The sequence below is a fragment of the Rhinoderma darwinii genome, chromosome 1, assembly GCF_050947455.1.
Source record: "Rhinoderma darwinii isolate aRhiDar2 chromosome 1, aRhiDar2.hap1, whole genome shotgun sequence".
NCBI classification, from domain to species: domain Eukaryota; kingdom Metazoa; phylum Chordata; class Amphibia; order Anura; family Rhinodermatidae; genus Rhinoderma; species Rhinoderma darwinii.
In genome coordinates, this window is record NC_134687.1 from 529,085,795 (window position 1) to 529,091,794 (window position 6,000).

A 6,000-nucleotide genomic window follows, 5' to 3' on the forward strand; every position below is an offset into this window, starting at 1 on the left:
AAGCAAGTACAAAATGTCACTAAATAAAAATCGCTACTAAAAACGCTACAAAAAACTAATGTTACAATTGACAAAACGCTGGCGTTTTTACATGATTTTTTTATTCACGCTTTTTAAACTGCAAGAAAAAAAAATGTGTGAAGGAAGCCTAAGGCCGTGTTCCAACGGTTCGGATACACTGCGTAAAAATCACACAGCATATCCGACCTGAGACCCGCAGTACATTTCGTCCGAAAAACCGCACCATTGTGGTGCGGTTTTTTGGCCAGAATTTCCACTAAGAAATGCAGTGCTGGCGGAAAAAAAAAAAGCCTCCATACTTAACCCTCTCTCTACTCTGCGTGCAGTCCGGCCTCCTGGGATAACGTTGAAGGCCATGTGACGCTGCAGCCTGTGATTGGCTGCAGCGATCACATGGGATGAAACATCATCCCAGGAGGCTGGACTGCAGGAAGGAGAGAGTTCTGGTAAGTATGATTAACGTTTATCCTGCGATTTTTGAATCGGAATCGCTGCTGCAAAAGTTGCAACACCTGGCTTTCTGTTGCAGGTTTTACATCACCATTGAATTTAATGGGGAAAATCCGCAACAGAAAAGCAACGAAAACGCAGCATAAAACTGACTTAAATTTAAGTTGCAGATTGAAATTCCACACCGCAGGCCAATTTATTAACGTTTATGCTGCATTTTTTTTCTGCAGAGTGGGTATGAGATTTTCTCAATCTCATCCACTCTGCTGCTACTGTAAATGCTGCGGAATTTCCGCATAGAATTCTGTTGCGGAAATGCTGCAGGGTTTATGCTATGTGGAACCCAGCCTAAAACATAGTGTTTTAGGCTTCCTTCACCCATAGTTTCCACATAGTGTTTAGGCTTCCTTCACTGCGTAGTGCAGTAAACTGAAGGCAGAAAGATTTTTATATTTTAACTCTGCATGTCTATGCAGGGGATTTGGAGTTCAGTATCAGAAAAATGGAGCTCTGACCACTATAATATAATAATGAAAAAATTATCAGCACAGGATGTTAGACCTAAAAATGAAATGGAGTTAAAACATGGGCATTTACTCTAAGTATGCACTTGCTTGCGACCAGTGGCGTAACTACCGCGGTAGCAGCCCGGGGCTTGAGGGGGCCCGGGCCGCCAGCCCACACGCCACCCCCCCCATATACTCGGTGGCGCCGCTAGCAGCCATTATGGCTGCTGCAGCAGTAGCGCCGTTACAATGGGGCCCGCGCCGCCAAGCCTCCAACAAGAATGGGCCAGGCGACACAGGCCCTCTCATGCCTGTAGGCGTCGATAGCACCGGAGGGGGCCCTGGTGCTAGCGACAGCCAAATACATGCATTAACGCTGAATAGCCGGGCATGTTCCGTGCCCGACCAGCGCTTTACAATGACGCTGATTGGCTAGCGGCACAATGACATCATCGCGCCGCTTCCATGCTTGAAAGGCACTGATTGACTGGGCAAGTCATTCTGCCCAACCAATCAGCGTCATTGGCCGACGCTCGTTCAGCTCCTTCAGACCCGCTCAGAAGAGAGCATATCTGCATCGCCAGCGAACAGGAACGGGATCATGTGAGTATGTTTTGGTTTTTTTTTCTCATAAAACTGTTAATCAGTGCCATGAGGCGAGGTGAGCCGACAGCCTCAGGCGGCACCACCTACCCGACAACGGGGGGCGGCATTTTCAGCCAGGGACGGACTGGACCGGGGAGGGGCCATGCAGACACACATAGAAGACAAGCCGCATGATGGGCACGTCTGTAACACTCTTCCTCCTCTATGATACTGTACGCAGCACATGCCGCCAGAGAGGAGCAAGTTTGCAGGAGGAGCGGTCGAGTGACGAGACGCATGAGGTACGTTCCTGCCTTGCTGGGACCGGGACCCGTGAGTATACTGCAAGGGGGGGGTCTGGGCATTTTACCGACAGCACAGGGCTCTATGGGGCTGGAATAATCCACCCCATAGAGCCCTCACATCACTATAATGGAAGGATTAGGTGAGGGGGGGGGGGTCTGAGCATCTGACTTACTGCAGAGGGCTCTATAGGGGCTATAGGGGGGGATTCTGCCCCCCCCTTTAGAGCAGTCAGTCAGATGCTCAGACCCCCCTAACCTTGCAGTATAGTGACTAGTCAGGGCTCTATGGGGGGGATTATTCCCCCCTATAGAGCCCTCTACTGTCAGTAAAATGCAAGAACCTATTGGTACATACAGGAGATGATCTTGCCAGTATACAGATAGATTTTTTGATTGAGGTGAGACTGTGCTTCATCAATCTCCACATCAAGCTGGTCTAACGTTGTTTGGTTTAGATGAACACGGAGCTCCATAAATTTGAAAGTAGCGTCATCAATGGGAAAAGACGGAAAAATCTGTCCACATCCGTGTTAGCTTTCCGTTCCGGGGTTCCGTCGGAGGTAACTCTGCAACGGAAAGTCAAACTGAAACCACAGCTTCCGTTTCCGTCACCATTAGCGCAGTCGACAGCACTATTGATTCCGTCAGAAAAACGGAAACCATTAGAAATGTTTCCGTCACCATTGATATCAATGGTGACTGAAACGGAAGCTGCGGTTTCACTTTGACTTTCCGTTGCGGGGTTCACCCGACGGAAACCTCCGACGGAAGCCCGGAGCGGAAAGCCAATGCTGATGTGAACAGGCCCTAATCCTTCCCCATAAACCTGCCCCCGCTAATTAAAATATATATATATATATATATATATATATATATATATAATGTATATAGCGCTGAATCCTGTATCTGTAAGGTCAGCGGGACTGACTGATTCAGTGTCAGCGGGTTCTGCAGGATCGAGCTGTTACCTATCACATCGAAGTTCATAACTTAGATGTGATCGATAATAGGCGACCTAATGGATTCAGGTCTCAGCGCTATATACAGCTGCTCTGTATACAGGATACAAAGCAGCTGTATCTCAAGAAGTAGCAATAATTTTCAATAAAAAGTAATTAAAACTTGCATCAATCGCATTGATAAATATATTTTTATATATATATATACACTACCGTTCAGAAGTTTGGGGTCACCCAGACAATTTTGTGTTTTCCATGAAAACTCACACTTATATTTATCAAATGAGTTGCAAAGTGACTAGAAAATATAGTCAAGACATTGACAAGGTTAGAAATAATGATTTTTATTTGAAATAATAATTTTCTCCTTCAAACTTTGCTTTCGTCAAAGAATGTTCCGTTTGCAGCAATTACAGCATTGCAGACCTTCGGCATTCTAGCTGTTAATTTGCTGAGGTAATCGGGAGAAATCTCACCCCATGCTTCCAGAAGGCCCTCCCACAAGTTGGATTGGCTTGATGGGCACTTCTTGCGTACCATACGGTCAAGCTGCTCCCACAACAGCTCTATGGGGTTGAGATCTGGTGACTGCGCTGGTCACTCCATTACAGATAGAATACCAGCTGCCTGCTTCTTCCCTAAATAGTTCTTGCATAATTTGGAGGTGTGCTTTGGGTCATTGTCCTGTTGTAGGATGAAATTGGCTCCAATCAAGCGCTGTCCACAGGGTATGGCATGGCGTTGCAAAATGGAGTGATAGCCTTCCTTATTCAAAATCCCTTTTACCTTGTACAAATCTCCCACTTTACCAGCACCAAAGCAACCCCAGACCATCACATTACCTCCACCATGCTTGACAGATGGCGTCAGGCACTCTTCCAGCATCTTTTCAGTTGTTCTGCGTCTCACAAATGTTCTTCTGTGTGATCCAAACACCTCAAACTTTGATTCGTCTGTCCATAACACTTTTTTCCAATCTTCCTCTGTCCAATGTCTGTGTGCTTTTGCCCATATTAATCTTTTCCTTTTATTAGCCAGTCTCAGATATGGCTTTTTCTTTGCCACTCTGCCCTGAAGGCCAGCATCCCGGAGTCGCCTCTTTACTGTAGATGTTGACACTGGCGTTTTGCGGGTACTATTTAATGAAGCTGCCAGTTGAGGACCTGTGAGACGTCTATTTTTCAAACTAGAGACTCTAATGTACTTGTCTTGTTGCTCAGTTGTGCAGCGGGGCCTCCCACTTCACTTTCTACTCTGATTAGAGCCTATTTGTGCTGTCCTCTGAAGGGAGTAGTACACACCGTTGTAGGAAATCTTCAGTTTCTTGGCAATTTCTCGCATGGAATAGCCTTCATTTCTAAGAACAAGAATAGACTGTCAAGTTTCACATGAAAGCTCTCTTTTTCTAGCCATTTTGAGAGTTTAATCGAACCCACAAATGTAATGCTCCAGATTCTCAACTAGCTCAAAGGAAGGTCAGTTTTATAGCTCCTCTAAACAGCAAAACTGTTTACAGCGGTGCTAACATAATTGCACAAGGGTTTTAAAGGGTTTTCTAATCATCCATTAGCCTTCTAACACAGTTAGCAAGCACAATGTACCATTAGAACACTGGAATGATGGTTGCTGAAAATGGGCCTCTATACACCTATGTAGATATTGCATTAAAAACCAGACGTTTGCAGCTAGAATAGTCATTTAGCACATTAACAATGTGTATAGTGTATTTCTGATTAATGTTATCTTCATTAAAAAAAACTGTGCTTTTCTTTAAAAAATAAGGACATTTCTAAGTGACCCTAAACTTTTGAACCATAATATATATATATATATATATATATATATATATATATATAAGTTTTTAAAGTTGTACATAGCCTTTAAACTGTAACTAAACTTTTATCATGTCATAGTGACATGTCCGAAGTTTTCATCGGTGGGCGACCGAGCACTGAGGCCCCCACTGATCGCTAAAACGAAGCAGCAGAAGTGCTCGGGTGAGCGATGTGCCACTTCATTTATGATCGACTTCCAGCCGAGTGAGCGGTGTACGGACTCATAGACTTTCTATTGAGCCCGTACACAGCTCCAAGGAAAGCCAAACAGAATTGAAGCGGCACACCGCTCACCCAAGAACTTCTGCTGCTTCGTTTTAGCGACTAGTGGGGGGTCTCAGTGTTCGGACCCCACTGATCAAAACTTCTGACATGTCGAAGGGGCGGAGCTAGCGCTGGGACTGCATGGACGTGTCTCGCTGAGCTCCATAAATCCAGAGACCCACAGAAGCTTACATTAGCGGCATACACTTCACAATGGTGATGTATGGAGGCAGTAAGGTGAGGGATGCATCGGAGAACATTGCTCCGACCCCCTCACAAGCGAATGTGGAGAAATTCTTCGAGAAAAAGACCGCTTCTCTCCCGCCGAGAGGTCCCAAGATGGCGCCGGCCTCTCACAGACAACAAGGAGACACGAGTGCGGAAGCCTCTGATGTGAAGGGAGAAGCTGCTGACACCTCGGCTGCTGAGGAACTACCATTGACGAGACACTTTATTACCCAGGTACTTACCAGAACCTTAGAACCGGCTATAAAAGATATTGCAAAGATAAAACAAGATATTAAGCAAATTGGCCACAGGGTTGAGACCCTGGAGAATAATCAAGCGGCCATTTTAGAATTCAATGCAGCAACTGTGCAAAGCTTCTCCACTTGCCAACTTACATTCAATACTATTTTTAGATTTCTAGAAGATCAAGAAAATCGTAGCCGCCGAAATAACCTACGTTTTCGCGGTATCCCAGAATCGGTTCCACCAGCAGAAATTTTGGACGCCATTATGTCTATATCCCGCTCTATTTTGGGAGATACTTATTCTGACGAAGAAATAATTATTGAAAGAGCTCATAGAGCACTACGCCCGAAGCCTAAGGGGAATGAGCCACCTAGAGATATAATTTGCAAATATCTTAACTTCAAAGTGAAAGATAAAATACTCTTTAAGTCCCGGGAAGCTGCACCGTTCATATTTAAAGGCACAGTGATCTCCATTTACCAAGATTTAGCTGCGGTTACCCTTCAGAAGCGGCGGAAGCTTAAACCACTTACAGAGCTCCTACAAGCAAGAACATTTTTATATCGTTGGACCTTTCCTTTTGGTCTATCCTTCTCGGTTG